The following is a 19,976-nucleotide window of genomic DNA, read 5'->3' as shown; positions in this document are numbered from 1 at the left end:
CATTATTACATAATGTTTGCAATACATTTAGTTTTAATTTGAAAGCAAACTTTTGTATGGTTGGAAGTATTTTTCAACAACTTGACCTTTACTGGTGTTGTGCAAAGTGGAAGACTACATCTTCTCTTGCTTTTACATTGTTGAGAACAAAATCACATTAATTTTATGTGAAAAGTACATTGTACTTGGTATTTCTGCCTTGGTAGCAGTGGTGACCCAGAATCAATTTTACTATTTTCTACATGGTTGGGAATTACTTACTGATCAAGAATATAATTCTTATAAGAAAAAACAACTGTGATTAAAAATCTCAGTCCTCAGTACAACTAGGTTACATTAGGTGAATCTAGAGGTAACTTTCATTTGTGTGCTCACAGGTAGAAAAGAACCTTTGCAAAACAGATGATCTGATAAAATTTAAGTAGAGTGGGATTGGTAGAGCATCCTAATAGGATTATTGTGTCTTCAGGTTGGTACATTGGAGCAAGTTTCTATTCAGAAACTTAACATTGAGTTAATTTAAAAAAACCAGTGAGCAGAGCTTGGGGTGTACCTCAGTGGTATAGCACTTGCCTAGTATGTGTGAGGTCCTGAGTTCAATCCCCAGCACTACGAAAAATAACTAGTGAACAGAGACATGATTCCTAGACGAAGAAAGCTGATTGTAAGACTGTCTGAGGTGACCTTTGGGGATACTCAGCCAGAGAATGGGGAGGAGAGAATCACTGAGCTTTCTGGAGTCTGGGCTGTCCCTTTGAGAACATGTGCCCCAAGCTTTCACTGATGCAATTTAGGTCTTAAGCGTAGCTTTCCCTTGTTTGAATTTCATACTCACTAAATAACCTGATAAAATCTGGTTTAGCATAACTGCTCTAAGAAGAAACACACTGATCATGCTGACATAGGTATTTCAGTCTGCATGGCAAAAGTTCTACATCTTACTACAATATAATAAACTAACTGGTTTATAATGTGTCTTGGGAGTCCTGTTATTGTGAGCCCGAATCATCCTGCTCAAACCAGAGCAACTTGGGTGCAAAGTGGAGCCAGGGTCCACACCTGTGAGTTCACTGCAGTGGCTCCTTGGCAGCATCTCTCTTGGCTACACCTGGTCTCCTAGGGCTTTTTCTAGGTTTTATTTCAGCTTGCATACAGTCTAAACTAGGGGTTGGTGAAATGACATGGCCAATTTCAGCCATGCCTTTTTTTTTAAAAATAGTACCTAAAAATGTTTTTATATTACCTAGGTTTTTACCTTTTTAAAGGCATTTTTTAAAATGTGGGGCCGGGTGCAGTGACTAGAGGCTGAGGCAGGAGGATTGCAAGTTCAAAGCCAGCTTCAACGTAGACCTTAAGCAACTCTGAGACCCTGTCAAAATAAGATATAAAAAAGACCTGAAGAGTTAAGTGCCCCTGTGTTCAGTTCCCGGTACCAAAGGGAAAAAAATTAAAAAAGCACAGACTTGTGAATGGTCCACAAAACCTAATTTTTTTTTTTTTTTTTTTTTTTTTTTTGTGCCCCTTTCAGTATTGGGCATTGAACCCAGGCCTTTGTGTAAGAGGTGAACTCTCTTATCATTGAGCTACATACTCAGCCCTTTTTAATTATTTTTTTGGGGGGATACCAGGAATTGAACCCAGGGGCACTTAGCTTCTTAGTTCTGTTCTTTGCCTGTTTTATTTCACTGAATTGTTCAGGGCCCTCGACAAGTTGCTGGGGCTGGCTTTGAACTTGGGATCCTCCTGCCTTAGCCACCAGTAGCTGGGATTGTAGGCATATGCCATCATGCCTGGAAGCCTAAAATATTCCAATGTAGCCCATTTCAGAACTGATTTTTCCAACTCCAGGCAGGCCAAAATCTGCTTCATGACACCAACTGAGCATGAGAATTATCTGGGTGCTTAAAAATTAATGATACCCAGGTACCCATCCCCAGATCTGTTGAGTCAGACCCTGGTGCTCCTTTGTGGGGGGAGGGGCATGGTAGCTAGAAATTGATAAATCTCCCTGGTGAGTCCAATAAGCACGCAGAATTGAGAACCACTCATCTAAGAATATTTGAAAATGAATGAGCTGGTTTTGGTGCATTCTTGTAATCTCAGCCACTAGGGAGGCTGCTGAGTCTGAAAGATTACAAATGACAGGCCAGCCTCAGCAACTTGGTGAGACCCTGTCTCAAAAAAAGGATGTAGCTCAGTGGTAAAGTGCTCTTGTGTTCAATTTCTAGTACAAAAGAAAAAAATTTGGAGGGTTGGGGGTGTAGCTCAGTGGTTGAGCACTTGCCTAGCATGCGTGATTCCCTGTGTTCCAGAACAGGAAAAAATAAATCTCCCCAACCCCACATTTATATTTTCAAATATACTTGTTAAAATCTAATATAAAAACGAAGGTGGGCATGATGGTAGCATACCTGTAATCTCAGCAACTTCAGAGGCTAAGGCAGAAAGATGGCAAATTTGAGGCCAACCTCAGCAATTTAGTGAAAGCCTGTCTCAAAAATAATGAGATGTAGCTCAGTGGTAGAGTGCCCCTGGGTTCAATCCCCAATACCACAAAAAAGACTTAAAAAATTTTTCCTGGAACCTGCTTTCTTATGTCTCCTAGAGTATAGCCATCCCCCATTATCTAAGAGAGATGAGTTCCAGGACTCCTAAACTTGATCCTTGCAAATACTAAAATCTGCAATGCTCAAGTTCCATATATAAATGGCTCAGTATTTTTTATATACCTACATAAATACAAATTTAAATAATCTTTACACTATTATAATAACTTGTACATGCCAGTTCAGAGGATATGTGTATTTAACATTGTTTTTTGTTTGCAGCGCTGGCCATTGAACCTAGAGTCTCAGGAATATTTGGCAAGGTTCTACCCTCAAGCTGCACCAGTTCTACATTTAACATGTTAATCAGTATTGCCCATAAAACCATCCTAATTCCAGCAACAATTTATAAAAGTGCCTCTGCTTGCCTTCTAGCCAACACTATTTACCAAATTGATAACTGCTTACTTGGATAAATGAGAATACTATCATGTTATTGGTTTGGTTATAGCTTTTTGTTTTGTGGTAACATTAAATTTATCCTCTTAGCCTTTTTTTTTTTTTTTTTTTTTTTTGTGGTACCAGGGATTGAACCCAGGGACACTTAACCACTGAGTCACATCCAAAGCCCTTTTTGTATATTATTTAAAGATAGGATCTCACTGAGTTATTTAGGGCCTTGCTAAATTGCTGAGGCTTTGAACTCTCATTCCTCCTGCCTCAGCTTCCCAAGCCACTGGGATTACAGGTGTGTGCCACAGAACCTGGCCATCTTAATGGTTTTTAAGTGTTAGAGTTATCAAGTATATTCACATTGTGCAGAAATCTCTAGAACTTTTTCATTTTGTAAAACTGAAACTATATCCATCAAACTCTTAATCCTCCCCCCAACCTTGGTAACCATTCTACTTTGATTTTATGATTTTTGACTACTTTAGATACTTGATATGAGTGGATATTTGTGATATGGGTAGTATTGTCTTTCTTGTGACTGGCTTATTTAACTTAGCCTAATATCCTCTATGTCTATGTTGTAGCAGGTGACAGGACTTCCTTTTTAAAATTGCATAATATTCCATTGTATGTACCTACCACATTTGTTTATTCATGTCATTGCTGTTTGTACATGTACAAATGGACTGGTTGTACATTTCTCATACACATTTAATCATTTGTATTTCTTTTCTGTCTAGTGTAGCCAACCCTGTACCTTATTTCAATGGATTTATTCTTTTTCTTAATGATTTGTGCTTTTGATATATTAAGCAGACTAGCCATCAGTCATAGATTACAATATTTGGTTTTCTGGTATTTGCATTTTAAAATTGAACATAATGTACACCTATCAATTTTCTCCTCAGATGAGTCATTTATGATACTGCTTTTTTAAGTTCATAGCTTACCTTATTTTCCTGTTTTTTTTTTTTTTTTTTTTTTTAAGGTTAGGATTGAACCAGGGGGACATATTACCACTGAACAACATCCCCATCCTTTTTATTTTTCAGTTTGGGAAAGGTCTCACTAAGTTGCTGAGGCTGTCCTCCAACTTGGAATCCTGCCTCAGCCTCCTGAGTTGCTGCAATTACAGGCATGTACCACCATGCCCAGCTCTTAGGTGGTTTTTTTGTTTTGTTTTGTTTTGTTTTTGAGATGGGGTCTGTTATCCAGACTGACCTCAAATTTGTAATCCTCTCAGCCTAATGAGCTGAGATTACAGGTGTAAACCACCATGTCCAGCTACTTGCTTTCCTTTTGCATTTTGTGAACATACCTGGAAACTTCCCATCTTGTTTGCTTTTTTCTTTATTTGCTGCACTGCGGATGGAACCCATCCATGGCTTTGTGCATGCTAGGCAAGCTCTCCACCACTGAGTCACACCGTAGCCCTGTGTGTGTGTTGTGTGTGTGGGTTTGCATGTTTTTTTAGGGCAGACTTTCTTTCCTTTAGACCTTGCAAAACTGAACCTACTCATTGTCTTCAGTTGATGTATTTCACAAATGAGGCAGTTTAGCAAATTTTCTAACAACATTCACTAGGAAGGTAACCCTAACCCTAACCCTAACCTCTCTCTTCTATTTTGTCATATGTAAAATGAGAGTACTCTCTGATTTCAGAGGATGGTTATTGTAAGGACTAAGAATTTGTCTAATGCACTTAGCATAGTCCCTGGCATTGTAAGTCCTGCATCACTGCCACTTGCTCAATAAGCTTTTTTTTTTTTTTTCCCTCTCTTAGTAGCCTTGGGTTCAATTGCCACTGACTGAGATTTCAGTGGCAATGACCTTTTACACTTGTCAGGAATTAGTATTTTATTTTGTCCGCCTATATCAGAGAACTGTCCTACATGTTGTAAGATGTGTACTAAACACCATAGTTTCCCCTAGTTGTCACAACCAAAAGTGACTCTAGACATTGCCTAGTACCCCTTGAAATGCAAAGTTGTCCCTAGTTGAGAACCACTGGGGAAAGCCCAGAGAGTTTCAAAGGATTTGCCTAAGATTGATAAAATTGCAACTAAGCACATGGGATACAATGTCTCTGACAATGGCTGAAAACTGAGCTGTCTAAATTCAATATGTTTTGAGTGTACCAGTCATAGAACTTGAGAGCTGAATGTCTAGTGAGGGAAGGCACGCATGGAACAGTTTCTGTACACCATGCTGAGTCTTATTCCAAACCTAGAACCAGAGTAGTACGTCTAAGGGGATAAGCAAGAAAAGATTTAGCTGACCTTGGCCTAGGATTCTAAAGACAGTAACAGTTTCCTGGGTTGGGAAAAGCACAAACCATGCAAGGAAGATGAAATATTTTTCAGCAGGTAGAGTGCCTGTAGGATGAATCAAGTGGATTATGTGGCAAGGTGGGCCAGGTAATGCCAACTCTGACTGAGGGTTCAACAGCAATAACCCTTTATACCCATATCAAAAGTTAGTGCTTTATTTTACCCCCCTGAGTATGTTAGGAGATTGTAGTCCAATGCTAATATGTCTGCCTGGAAAACAACATTTCTAGCTGATCACTAAATTTTCAGATCCCTCTTGGCACCCTCCAGAGCTTGCTTAAACTGTCTGCAGTTACTGAGGTAGCCAGTAGGTGGGGCTCTTGCCCACTGCATAGGGAGCTCAAGAACACTAGTTGAAGACAGCCCTTAACACAATTTCCATTCAAAAACTCCCCAAGTCACAGCAAGCTATCTACCCTATAACAATTTTACCCACACCCCATACTCCATGACAACATAATGACAAAACCCTGAGGAAGCGGGGAATCTGATTTCCAGAGTTACATTATTAGTTTCGAATGTCCGGGTCTTTTTTTTTTTTTTTTCCCCTGGTACTGGGGATTAAATCCAGTGCTGGAATTAAAACAAAAAGGGTACTGGATTCAATTCCCAATACTGTGAAACAAAAACAAAAACAAACTTCATCCCCAGTTCTAATTTGTAAGTTATTATTATCATTGTCATTGTGGTATTGGGGGAGCTCTACTACTATTTGTTTATTTGTTTTGGTTTGAGATAGACTCACTAAGTCACTGAGGCTGACCTTGAACTTGTGATCCTCCTGCCTCAGTCTTCCAAGTAGCTTAGATTACAGGCAGATGCCCCCATGCCTGGCTTCAAATGTCTAGTTTTCAGCAAAAAGATTATAAGTCAGACAAAGAAACAGGAAAGTAAAGTCTGTTCAAAGGAAAAATAATAAATATCCAGAGACTGTCCCTGAAAAAGACCTGATGGCAGATCTATTTAGACAAAGACTTTAAAATGACTGTTTTAAAGACAACTCAAAGAACTAAAGGAAGATGTAGAGTAAGTCATACTTATGTATGAACAAAGTGGACATATCAACTAAGTAATATAAAACCTAAAAAAACTGATTGTATTGAAAGGAACAATAACTGAACCAAAAATTTCACCAGAGGAATACAAAGACAGATTAAGCAGGCTGAAGAAAGAACAATGGTGTGGGATACCATCCTTATTAAGCAGAATCAGACTAGGTGGAGCCATGGGACACAGAGGCCTGGCTTCTAGGAACTGCCAGGAAGTATGTGGTGCTGCATGGGAGTAGTTTTCTGTCTCCTTCTGGAATATTCCCCCTTAAGGGAATGGCTCCCCTAACTCCACCCTATTCTGTCCATCACAGAAGCTCCTCCTGGTCCTTGCCCCCTTTTTCTGTATATTATAAATAAAAGAGTTGGGTGAGTTGTTGTAAGAGGCCAGAGTTGGTATGACCAGATTCCTCATGCCCCCTCTCATTTAAAAAATGTATTGGCTCTTGTGTGTTTATTGAGCAGGTAAGTGTTTGGGTACTTGAGTTATATACCACCAACATCCTCCTCCTGCTTTTAATCCTTTTCTCATCCATGCGGGATGTGGCAGAAGAACCCCCACACGATGAAATTTATTAGGTCTGAGGAACATAAAGAAAAAGGATTGAAGAAGAGAGAGAAAGTCAGAGTATTTAAAGAAGTAATGGCTGAAAACTACCCATGCTAGGTAATGCTGTACTGCTGGCCTCATCCCTAGCCCACATGCATAATCTCTCATAATCTGTTTTGTTTCTTCCTTTCTTGTGCTTTTTATGTGCTTGTCAAGTCTTACTGTGCAGGCTAGGATCTCCCAATAAAAAACTGATTGGAGGTGGTTAAGCTACTCTCTTTTTTCCTTGTTGATACTGAAGATCTAATCCAGGACCTTATGCATGTTAGGCAAGCCCTCTACCACTGAACTATACCCCAGCCATAGGTACCTATTCTCAAAAGGTAAACTTTGAGAATTTCATCAGTGTAGTGTTGGCATAGTGTTTTTGTATATCTATAAAAACTTTATTGGAGTTCATTCATAGTTTACTGCAAATTCCTTCTCTTTTTCCTTCCTCCTTTTTTTTTTTTTTTTTTTTTTTTTTTGGTGGTACTGACTGGGGAATTGAACCCAGGGGCACTTTATCCATGAGCTACATCCCCAGGCTCTCCCTTTTTTTCTTTTAATTGTGAGACAAGTCCTTGTTAAGTTGCTTAGGGCTGCTGTAAGTTTCTGAGGCTATGCTCAAACTTCTAATCCTCCTGCCTCAGTCTCCTGATTTGCTGGGATAACAGGTATGTGCCACCATTTCTGGCCAAATTGATTTATATTTTGACTGTTATCTCTTCCTTCTGATCATTTATTTTATTTATTTTTCTGGTGGAATCCAAGGCTTTGAGCATGCTGGACAAGTGCTCTATTGATGAGTCACATCCCCAGCCCGAACATGTAGATTTTATTCTTTATCAAATGAATATGGCATATTACATTAGTTTTTTTTTTTTGGTTGCTAAATTTAAATTTATTGCAAAGCAAATAAGTATTATACTAAAGATAATTTAGCACATCTAATTTTGAAGGGAAGTAAACCCAAATTAGAGTCAAGGTAAAGTCCCATCCTTTACATCTTAAATTATTCTTACTTCTCTAATGCTACCATGGTGTTCAGGATATGAGTAATGAGGGTTTTAAAACTCCTTTTAGGAAACTACAACAGGGTATCAGTTCATTAGCCCACATGAACAATAAATTCTCACTTAAGTTAGTAATATATCAGTTCACCTAAAGTCTCTTTTAAACTACACAATTTGGTCTTGCATGAAAATTGCCCCCAAAGAAATTCCAAACATTAGAACCTGAGATAAAAGCTCATACCACATCTAGTGAACTAAAAATTCAACCCAGGCAAAATGCTAGAAGAGTCAGGTACATGGCATGTATATCAGTCACTATTAAGACAGCAAAAGGTTAAGGTATCTTTGGTGTAACATAAAACCTTTAAAGTTTTGAGATATACTTCTAAACAATGAAAGAGGTTGAAATAACTGGTATGACTGTCAGGTTTGATGTAGTGAGTTGTTAGTCCACTCAGTATCATTCATTCCTTCATATTACATAAAGGTGACAATATAATTGTTGTTAGGCAGTTTTCAATCTTGCAGCAATTGCATATAAGATTTATTTTTATCATAGATCTGCTACCATTAAGTAAATCATTCCAGATGCAAAAAGGTAGAGGCATAATTCTCTTCAATTGCTTTAAAACGTTCTTGTTATAAATGGCCTCTTAGGCAGATAGGTGCTTTGCATGTTTTTCTCAATTGGATGATGAAAGATTATTTTCCCAGGCTGAGTAAGAAAGTCAATTCCATCTATGCTCCTTTTTTCCATTCTTCCATCTGGCTGCTTCTTGGCATTAAAAGCACTACCTTTAGCTTCCCAAATGCACTACATTTTTCTTCTGGTAAGTTCCATATGTCAATAATGTATGTGTTGCTAATACGAGATTCAGGCACTGTAGGTCTATTAATTCATGAATTTTGTGTGTTGATCACAGTTGGACCCCAGATGCTAAGACACAGCCTACAACCCAACTTACAAAAAGGGGGCTCCCTCTGTCCATGATTGCTACTCGATGGCCAAGGTGCTGAGCTTTGGAGCTCCAAGGTTCTTTGCTTAGCTACAGAATCTTGGACAAGTTGCTTAAGCTCTGGAGGATTCCCTGAGTGGTGGTGCTGTCTGGAAGATTCAGTGGACGCTCAGTGCGGGGCAGGGAAGAGCATTCCTTCTTCCCCTGGTTCAAAAGGTAAGCCCACATGACAAGACACTTCTAGCCTAATGGCTCCAGCGGAAGTCCATTAGTCAGTTTTTATATGTTAAACTAACCTTGCATTCCTAGGATGAATCCCACTTGATTGTGATTTATAATCCTTTTTAAACATTGCTGGATGCTATTTGCTATCACTTTCTTAGGAATTTTTGCATCTGTATTGATTAAAGTTTATTTGTAATTTTCTTGTGGTATCCTTGGTTTTGGTATCAGGGTGATACTATTTTAATAGAATGAATTGGCAACTTCTCCCTCCTATTTTCTTTTTTAAGTTTGTGAAGGATTGGCCTTAATTCTTATTTAAATATCCGGTGAATTCACCTGTGAAACCATCTGGGTCTGGGCTTTTCTTTGTGGAAAGTTTTAAGATTACCAATTTATTCTCTCTACTTGTAATACTTCCATTCAATTTTTTAAAAATTATTTTTCTTATTTTATATTTACTTTTTTTAATTGTAGGTGGTCACATTCCTTTTATTTTATTTTTATGTGGTTATAAGGATTGATCGAACCCAGGGCTTCATGTGTGCTGGGCGAGCACTCTACCACTGAGCCACAACCCAGTCTCCCATTCTAATTTATATTTAATTTGGAGTCAGTTTCAGTAATGTGAGTCCTTTTAGGATTTATTTTTTTCATCTAAGTTATCTGATTTTTTTTTTTTTTTGGCATACAATTGTTCATAGTATTAAAATTAGTAATGGGTTAAGGGTGGAAGTACATGTCTCTAATCCCAGGGACTCTGTAGGCTGAGGCAGGAACACTGAAAGTTCAAGGCCCGTCTCATCAATTTAGTGAGACCCTATCTCAAAATGAAATATAAAAAGGGGTGGGGATGTAGCTCCATGGTAAAGTGCCCCGTTGTCAATTCCTAGAACCAAAATAATAATGATAGTAGGAGGAGGAGGAAGAAGCAGAAGACTGGTAATGATGTCCCCTATTTTTGCTTTCTTACCCTGTTTACTTATTTATTTATGGTGCTGAGGAATAGCTGGGATTTTGCTGATCACAAACCTTTCCATTTTAGCCATATTCGTGTGTGTATGTGGTGCTGGGGTTTGAACTCAGGGCCCATGCCAGACAATACTCACACTAGTTTTCACCCCCAGGGCCAGCCCTAATTTTTAAGTGCATAATTCAGTGGCATTCATTACATTCACAATGTTCACCATAACTACTAATTCCAAAACTTTTTCTTCTCCCAAAAGGAAACTCTGTATACCTTAATCTACAATTACCCATTGTGCTTTTTCTCCCACTCCTGATAACCTCTAATCCATTTTCTGTGCCTATGAATTTGCCTGTATTAGATATTTCATTATTAGTCTTACAATATTCATCCTTTTATTTCTCTCTTTTTTTCACTTTGCACCTTAATGTTTTCAAGGTTTATCCCTGTTGTGCATGTATCAGAACTTCATTCCTCTGTGAGCCTGATAATATTGTATGTATATACCACATTTTGTTTATCTACTCACAGTTGACAAACGTGTTAGTTATTTCTACTTTTCGGCTCGTGTGAATAATACCACAATGAACATGATGTATAAGTGTCTGTTTGAGTTCGTGTTTTCACTTCTTTTGGCTATATGTCTATGGGTGGACTTATTGAATCATATGGTAATTCTATGCTTAACTTTTTTTAAATTTATTTTCATTGTAAACAAATGGGGTACATGTTGTTTCTGTTTGTACATGGAGTAACAGCATACCATTTGCGTAATCATACATTTACACAGGGTAATGATGTTTGATTCATTCTGTTATTTTTTCCTTCCCCCTCAACCCTCCCACCCCTCTTTTCCCTCTATACAGTACCTCCTTCCTCCATTCCTGCCCCCCCTCTTCCCCCATTGTGTGTCATCATCCGCTTATCAGCGAGATCATTCTTCCTTTGGTTTTTTGAGATTGGCTTATCTCACTTAGCATGATATTCTCCAATTTCATCCATTTGCCTGCAAATGCCTTAATTTCATTATTCTTTATAGCTGAGTAATATTCCATTATATATATATATATCACAGTTTCTTTATCCATTCATCAATTGAAGGACATCTAGGTTGGTTCCTCAGTCTGGCTATTGTGAATTGAGCAGCTATGAACATTGATGTGGCTATATCTCTGTAGTATGCTGATTTTAAGTCCTTTGGGTATAGGCCAAGCAGTGGGATAGCTGGGTCAAATGGTGGGTCCATTCCAAGTTTTCTAAGGAATCTCCACACTGCTTTCCAGAGTGGCTGCACTAATTTGCAGCCCCACCAGCAACGTACAAGTGTACCTTTTTCCCCACATCCTCTCCAACACCTATTGTTGCTTGTATTCTTGATAATCGCCATTCTAATTGGGGTGAGATGGAATCTTAGTGTAGTTTTGATTTGCATTTCTCGTGTTACTAAAGATGGTGAACATTTTTTCATATGTTTGTTGATTGCTTGTAGATCTTCTTCTGTGAAGTGTCTGTTCATATCCTTAGCCCATTTGTTGATTGGGTTATTTGTATTCTGCATGTAGAGTTCTTTGAGTTCTTTATATATTCTGGAAATTAGTGCTCTATCTGAAGTATGAGTGGCAAAGATATTCTCCCACTCTGTAGGCTCTCTCTTCGCATTGCTGATAGTTTCCTTTGTTGAGAGAAAGCTATTTAGTTTGAATCTATCCCAGTTGTTGATTCTTGCTTTTATTTCTTATGCTATGGGAGTCCTGTTAAGGAAGTCTGATCCTAAGCCAACAAGGTGAAGATTTGGACCTACTTTTTCTTCTATAAGATGCAGGGACTCTGGTCTGATTTCAAGGTCCTTGATCCATTGTGAGTTATGTTTTGTGCAGGGTGAGAGATAGGGGTTTAGTTTCATTCTGTTGCATATGGATTTCCAGTTTTCCCAGCACCATTTGTTGAAGAGGCTATCTTTTCTCCATTGCATATTTTTGGCACCTTTGTCTAGTATGAGAAAATTGTATTTATCTGGGTTTGTGTCCGTGTCCTCTATTCTGTACCGTTGATCTACCTGTCTATTTTGGTGCCAGTACCATGCCATTTTTGTTAGTATAACAAACTAACAAAATTAGTATAGTTAAAGATCTGGTATTGCGATACCCCCTGTTTCATTCTTCCTGCTAAGGATTGTTTTAGCTATTCTGTGTTTCTTATTCTTCCAGATGGAATTTCATGATTGCTTGCTCTATTTCTGTAAGGTACATCATTGGGATTTTAATTGGGATTGCATTGAATCTGTATAGCACTTTTGGTAGTATGGCCATTTTGACAATATTAATTCTGCCTATCCAAGAACATGGGAGATCTTGCCAACTTCTAAGGTCTTCCTCAATTTCGTTCTTCAATGTTTTGTAGTTTTCATTGTAGAGATCTTTTACCTCTTTGGTTAGATTGATGCCCAAGTATTTTTTTTTTTTTTTGAGGCTATTGCAAATGGAGTTGTTTTCCTCATTTCCTTTTCAGATGTTTCGTCGCTTGCGTATAAAAATGCTTTAGATTTATGCGTGTTGATTTTATAGTCTGCTGTTTTGCTGAATTCATTGATGAGATCTAAAAGTTTCCTGGAGGAGTTTTTTGGATCCTCTAAATATAGAATCATGTCATCAGCAAATAGTGACAGCTTAAGTTCCTCTTTTCCTATTCGTATCCCTTTAATTTCTTTAGTCTGCCTAATTGCTCTGGCTAGAGTTTCGAGGACAATGTTGGAACATCCCTGTCTTGCTCCCATTTTTAAAGGGAATGGTTTCAGTTTTTCTCCATTAAGAATGATGTTGGCCATGGGCTTAGCATAAATAGCCTTTACAATGTTCAGGTATGTTCCTACTATCCCTATTTTTTCTAGTGTTTTGAGCATGAAGGGGTTTTGTATTTTGTGGAACGCTTTTTCTGCGTCAATTGAAATAACCATATGATTCTTATCCTTAAATCTTTTGACATGATGGATTATGTTTATTGATTTACGGATGTTAAACCATCTTGCATTCCAGGGATGAACCTCACTTGATCGTGGTGCACGATTTTCTTAATATGTTTTCGGATATGGTTTGCCAATATTTTATTAAGGATCGTTGCATCTATATTCATCTAGGATATTGGTCCAAAATTTTCTTTTCTTGATGCATCTTTGCCTGGTTTGGGTATGAGGGTGATATTAGCTTCATAGAATGAGTTTGGTAGGGTACCCTCTTTTTCTATTTCCTGGAATACTTTGAGAAGTATTGAAATGTGATCTTCTTTGAAGGTCTTGTAGAACTCGGCTAAGAATCCGTCTGGTCCTGGGCTTTTCTTGGATGGTAGGTTTTTAATGGCTTCTTCTATTTCATTGCTTGATATTCATCTGTTTAAATTGTGTATGTCCTCCTGGTTCAGTGTGGGAGGAGCGTATGTCTCTAGAAATTTGTCAATGTCTTCAGTAGTTTCTATTTTGTTGGAATACAGATTTTCGAAGTAGCTTCTAATTATGTTATGTATCTTAGTGGTGTCTGTCGTGATATTTCCTTTTTCATCACAAATTTTAGTAATTTGAGTTTTCTCTCTCCTTCTCTTTGTTAGTGTGGCTAAGGGTTTGTCTATTTTGTTTACTTTCTCAAAGAACCAACTTTTTGTTTTGTCAATTTTTTGAATTGTTTCTTTTGTTTCAATTTCATAGATTTCAGCTCTGATTTTAATTATTTCCTGTCTTCTACTACTTTTGCTGTTATTCTGTTCTTCTTTTTCTAGGGCTTTGAGCTGTAATGTTAGGTCATTTAGTTGTTGACTTTTCATTCTTTTCTGGAATGCGCTCCATGCAATGAATTTTCCTCTTAGTACTGCTTTCATAGAGTCCCAGAGATTTTGATATGTTGTATTGTCATTCTCATTGACCTCTAAGAATTTTTTTTATCTCCTCCCTGATGTTTTCTGTTATCCATGTTTCATTCAATAGCATATTATTTGGTCTCCAGGTGTTGGAGTAATTTCTGTTTTTTATTTTGTCATTGATTTCTACTCTCAGTCCATTATGATCTGACAGAACACCAGGCAGTATCTCTATTTTTTTGCATTTCCTAAGGGCCGCTTTGTGGCATAACATATGGTCTATTTTCGAGAAGGTTCCACGTGCTGCTGAGAAGAAAGCGAATCCGCTCGTTGATGGAATATTCTATATATGTCTATTAAGTCTAGGTTATTGATTGTGTTATTGAGTTCTATGGCTTCTTTGGTTGGTTTTTGTTTAGAAGATCTATCTAGTGGTGACAGCGGTGCATTAAAGTCACCCAGAATTATTGTGTTGTGGTCTATGTGATTCCTGAAATTGAGAAGGATTTGTTTGATGTACAGGGATGCACCATTGTTTGGGGCATAAATATTTAGTATCGCTATGTCTTCCTGATTTATGGTTCCCTTAAGCAATATGAAATGTCCTTCCTTATCCCTTCTGACTAACTTTGGCTTGAAGTCCACTTTATCTGACATAAGGCTGGAAACCCCCGCTTTTTTACTGAGTCCACGTGTGTGGTAGGTTTTTTCCCGTCCTTTCACCTGTAGTCTGTGGACGTCTTTTTCTGCAAGAGATGAGTCTCTTGCAGGCAGCATATTATTGGGTCTTTCTTTTTAATCCATTCTGCCAGTCTATGTGTTTTGATTGATGAGTTTAGGCCATTAACGTTCAGGGTTATTATTGAGATATGATTTGCATTCCCAGTCATTTGGCTTATTTTTGGTTTTCAAGTTGGCTTGGTTTCTCCTTTGAGTGGTTTTTCTCTAAGGTAGTTCCTCCCTTTGCTGACCTCCATTGTTGTTTTTCATTTCCTCCTCATGGAATATTTTGTTGAGAACATTCTGTAGCGCAGGCTTTCTATTTGTAAATTCTTTTAACTTTTGTTTATCATGGAAGGATTTTATTTCATCTTCAAATCTGAAGGTTAGTTTTGCTGGGTATAGGATTCTTGGTTGGCAACCATGTGCTTTCAGAGCTTGAAATATGTTGTTCCAGGCCCTTCTATCTTTTAGAGTCTGGGTTGAGAAGTCGGCTGCTATCCATATTGGTTTCCCCCTATATGTAATCTGATGCTTTTCTCTCGCAGCCTTCAAAATCCTATCTTTATTTTGAATGTTAGGCATTTTCATTATAATGTGCCTTGGTGTGGATCTGTTGTGATTCTGTGCATTTGGTGTTCTGTAAGCCTCTTGTATTTGATTTTCCATTTCATTCTTCAGGTTTGGGAAATTTTCTGATATTATTTCATTGAATAGGTAGGTTGTTCATTCCTTTGGTTTGTATCTCTGTGCCTTCCTCAATCCCAATAATTCTTAAATTTGGTCTTTTCGTGATGTCGCATAGTTCATGGAGATTCTGTTCATGATTTCTTACCATCTTCTCTGTTTGGGCAACTTTATTTTCAAGATTAAATATTTTGTCTTCATTGTCTGAGGTTCTGTCTTCCAAGTGGTCTAGTCTTTTGGTGATGCTTTCCATTGAGTTTTTTTTTTTTTTTTTTTTTTTGGTGGTGTTGGGGATTGAACCCAGGGCCTTGTGCTTAAGAGGCAAGCACTGTACCAACTGAGCTATCTCCCCAGCCCTTCCATTGAGTTTTTTATTTGGTTTATTGTTTCCTTCATTTCAAGGATTTCCGTTTGTTTGTTTGTTTGTTTGTTTGTTTTGAGAATCTCTATCTCTTTGTTGAAATGATCTTTTGCTTCCTGCAGGTGCTCTTTCAGCTTAGTGGTATTATCATTCATTGCCTGCATTTGCTCTCTTATCTCATCCTTTGCTTCACGAATCATCTTAATCATGTATAATCTGAAGTCCTTTTCTGACATTTCTTCTAACATACTGTCATTGGATTCTGTTAATATAGAATCTAGATTTGTTTGGATCATTTTCTTCCCTTGTTTTCTCATGTTGTTCATGTATCTTCCCCTCTAGCAGTGCAGATCTGGGATATTGCAGATTTCCCCCTATAGGCTTACAGTGGCCCTATAGGTTTCCAAAACCCTTTCTTTAAGGGGAGATCAATATTAGCAGTGCCCAATTCAGACACTATGCAATCCTACACCAAATAGCCCCTATGAGGACAATAACAAAATTGTCATAATAAACAGAATGAGTTCAAATACTATCTTCAGTAAAAGAAACAGATTTGCAATAAGGTTTGCAGTTTCAAATGGAGGACCAAGAGGATGCAGAGGGATGTAGAATGTGGCTGTTAATGGGATAAGAAAAGAATATACAGAAGTTCTAGATAATAGAAAGGGTGAGAGTGTAATCAAAAGAAATTGAATGTTAGCATGCAAAAAAGGGAGAAAGAGACTCTGAGGGAACAGGTAAACAGAAGGAAAAGAGAGCAAGAAAAGTAAAGAAATAAAAACTTAAAATTTTTCAATAAGGAAAAGAAAGAAAATCTACAGTATAACAGTCATATAGTAATGAAACCTCCCAGTGTTCAGTAGCCTGATACATGAGAGATACCTGACAATGAGTTTCAAGTCTCCAGCAGGCATCTCAGGATGGGATTTGCCCCACATAAAGATTGAAGCTATGGCTTCCAGCATTATGCAAGATGGCCTCTCTGGCTTTGAAATGTGTTGGCAAGTGGGGAGCTGCAGCTCAGGGTGTGGACGTGGTCAGCTGGAGGTCCTGGAGGTAGGGTGCAGTTGGTCATGCAGGGGTCCTGGAAGTCTGGTGTGTTTGGTGTGGTTGTGGGATCCTGGAGGCCGGGTGCAATCAGTCGGTCTGGGGTCCCGGTGATAGGGCACAGTCAGTTGGTCTGGGGGTCCTGGCGGCAGGGTACAGTCAGTCGATGTGAGGTCCCCAGAGGCAGGGAGTGATCGGTCGGGCTGAGGGATCCTGGAGACGGGGCTCAGTCAGTCCGGCCGGGGGTCCTATGGGGCCTGGCTGTTGTCTCAAAATGGCAGCAGCCACATGTAATCAAACCTGCAGGTACTGTGACAGCGAACTTCCAGGCAACAGCAGGTAGCTGGTGCTCCACTGGCGGTCGGCGATCAGTTTGCTGACTGTTGTTGGACGATCGGGGAGGTGAACCTCGTGCGTTGGGTGATGGATAGGTGTAAGGCAGGCGATGGACCGGCCAGAGGCAGGCAAATGGCGGATGATAGGCGCCTGACAGTGAGCAATCTGCACTGAAAAAAGGCGTCGATATGCTGGCAGACTGCAGGTGATCACAGCAGACAAATGGGGTAAACGGCAGGGGATCGATAACCTGCAAAAACTGCCTCACCAAGAAACAGATATCCTCTGCTTGAACCCCTCTAGTCCGCCATCTTGGATCCCCCTATGCTTAACTTTTTGAGGAACTATGCCTTTATTTTTTAATATAATTTTGCCAGGTAAATAATTTTATGTCAACTTTTTTTTTTTTTGCCAGTATTCTAAAGATATTTTTCCTCTCTCTTCTGGTTTGCATAGTTTTTGATAGAGTCTATTGTCATTCTTATATTTATCTTCTCTAAGTAATGTGTCCTTTTAAAACAAATTTAGATGTTGATAGACCTTTATTTTATCATTTATTTAATGTGGTGCTGAGAATTGAACCCAGTGCCTCACACATGCTGGGCAAATGCTCTACCTCTGAGCCACAACCCCAGCCCAGTAATATGTCTTATTTCTCTGATTGCTTTAAATATTTTCTTTTTATCACTGATTTCAGCAATTTCATTCTGAAAAGACTTGGTGTGAGTTTCTTTTGATTTATCTGTTTTGGATTTACTAAGCTTCCCAAATCTGTGGATTTATAACTTTCAGCAAATTTAAACATTTTGACCATTTCTTTTCTTTAAATATTTTTAAAATATATTTTTTCTAAACCTCTTTCCAACCATCTTCTTTTCTTCTAGGATCCTGTTTTACATATATCAGTTTTGCTTTCTGTTCCATCTGTAAATGGTGTGTTGACATTTTTGTTCTATTCATTTTTTTTCTCATCATGCTTCATATTGATCAATTTTTTTTTTCTTTGTAATACTGGTAGTGGAACCCAGGGACACTTTACCACTAAGTTATGTCCCTACACCTTTAATTTTTTTTTTTTTTTTTAATTTTTGAGATAGGGTTTCACTAAGTTGCCAAGGCTAGTCTTGAACTTGTGATCCTCTTGTCTCATTCTCCAGAGTAGGTAGAATTATAGGCATGAATGACCATGCTTGGCTCTATTGTTTACTTTAAAAGTTCACTGATTTTTATCTTTAGCATCTGCTTCTGTCTCATCTAGTGTTCTTTCCATTTCAGCTACTGTATTTTTCATATCTAGAAGTTTCATTTGGTCATTCATACATCTTCCATTTCTCTCATTATCATAGTCATATATTCCTCTACTTTTGTGAATGGCATATTTTTATTAACTTTTGTTGTCTTTGTTAGTTCCATCATAATTATAATTATAGACTTGTTCCTATTAATTAATCCCCCCTTTATTGATAAAAACGATTGAAACCAGGGGTGCTTAACCACTGAGCCACATCCCCAGTCCACTTTATTTTTTATTTTGAGACAGGGTCTCACTAAATTGATTAGGACCTCACTAAGTTGATGAGGCTGACTTTGAACTCATGATCCTCCTAACCCAGGCTTCTGAGCCTCTTGAATTAGAGGTAGACACCACTGTGCCTGACTGTATTGTATACATTGAAATCTCCATATATATAACATTTTATGGATTTTACCATCTGGATTCATGGGAGATAGTAATCCAAAATTTTCTTTGTAATGTCATTATCTGGTTTTGGTCTCAGAGTTATATTGGCTTAATAAAACTGGTTGAGAATTCCTGCCTCCACATTCTGAAAGAACATCTATAAAACTGGCACTTTTTCTTAATAATAAGGAAATTATTAACATTTTTCTTTAATAATAATAATAAATGTTATAATGGGGGGAGGGAGGGGTTAGTGTTAGGGTTAGAGTTAGGATTAGGGAGTGGGGCAAGAATGGAGGAAGGAAGGACTGTATAGAGGGAAAAGAGGGGTGGGGAGGGGTGGAGGGAAGGGAAAAATAACAGAATGAATCAAACAACATTACCCTATGTAAATCTATGATTACACAAATGGTATGCCTTTACACCATGTACAAACAGAGAAACAACATGTATCCCATTTGTTTACAATAAAAAAAAAAAGAAAAAAAATAAATGTTTTATAGAATTCACCTGTGAAACTCCCTGGTGAATTCTTTATAGGAATTTACCCAGGCCTAGTGTGTTCTTTATGGGAAGATTTTTCAGAATGAATTCAATTTCTTCTTTTCTTTTCCCCTGGAACTGGGAAATTGAACCCAGGGGTATTCTACCACTGTGCTATATCCTCAGTCCTTCTTATTTTGAGACAGGTCTCTCTCACTAATTTGCTGAGGCTGACCTTGAACTTGCAGTCCCCCTGCCTCAACCTCTTGAGTTATTGGGATTATAGGTGTGTGCCATTGCTTGTAAGGATTAGAATAACACACACACACACACACACACACACACACACACAGCCAAAAACAAAAAGACAAATTATTATAATGATTCCTTATAATAAAATACCTAGAATAAGCAAATCCAAAAACCAAGTAGAGATTACCAAGGTGATAGCTGGAAGGGTCAGTGGGCAGTTGTTGCTTAATGGGTATTGTTTTTGTTAGGGTGATGAAAAGCTTTTGGAAATAGTAGTGATGGTTACAAAACTCTATGAGTGTGGGCTGGTGATGTAACTCTGTGGTAGAATGCTTGCCTAGCATTCTCGAGGCTCTGGGTTCAATGCCTGCCCTGTAAAACAAATCACTATGAATGTAATTAATGCCACTGAGTTAACCACTTAAAAATGGCTAA

The sequence above is a fragment of the Sciurus vulgaris genome (genome assembly GCF_902686455.1).
Source record: "Sciurus vulgaris genome assembly, chromosome: 4".
NCBI classification, from domain to species: domain Eukaryota; kingdom Metazoa; phylum Chordata; class Mammalia; order Rodentia; family Sciuridae; genus Sciurus; species Sciurus vulgaris.
This window is presented reverse-complemented; position numbering follows the sequence as displayed.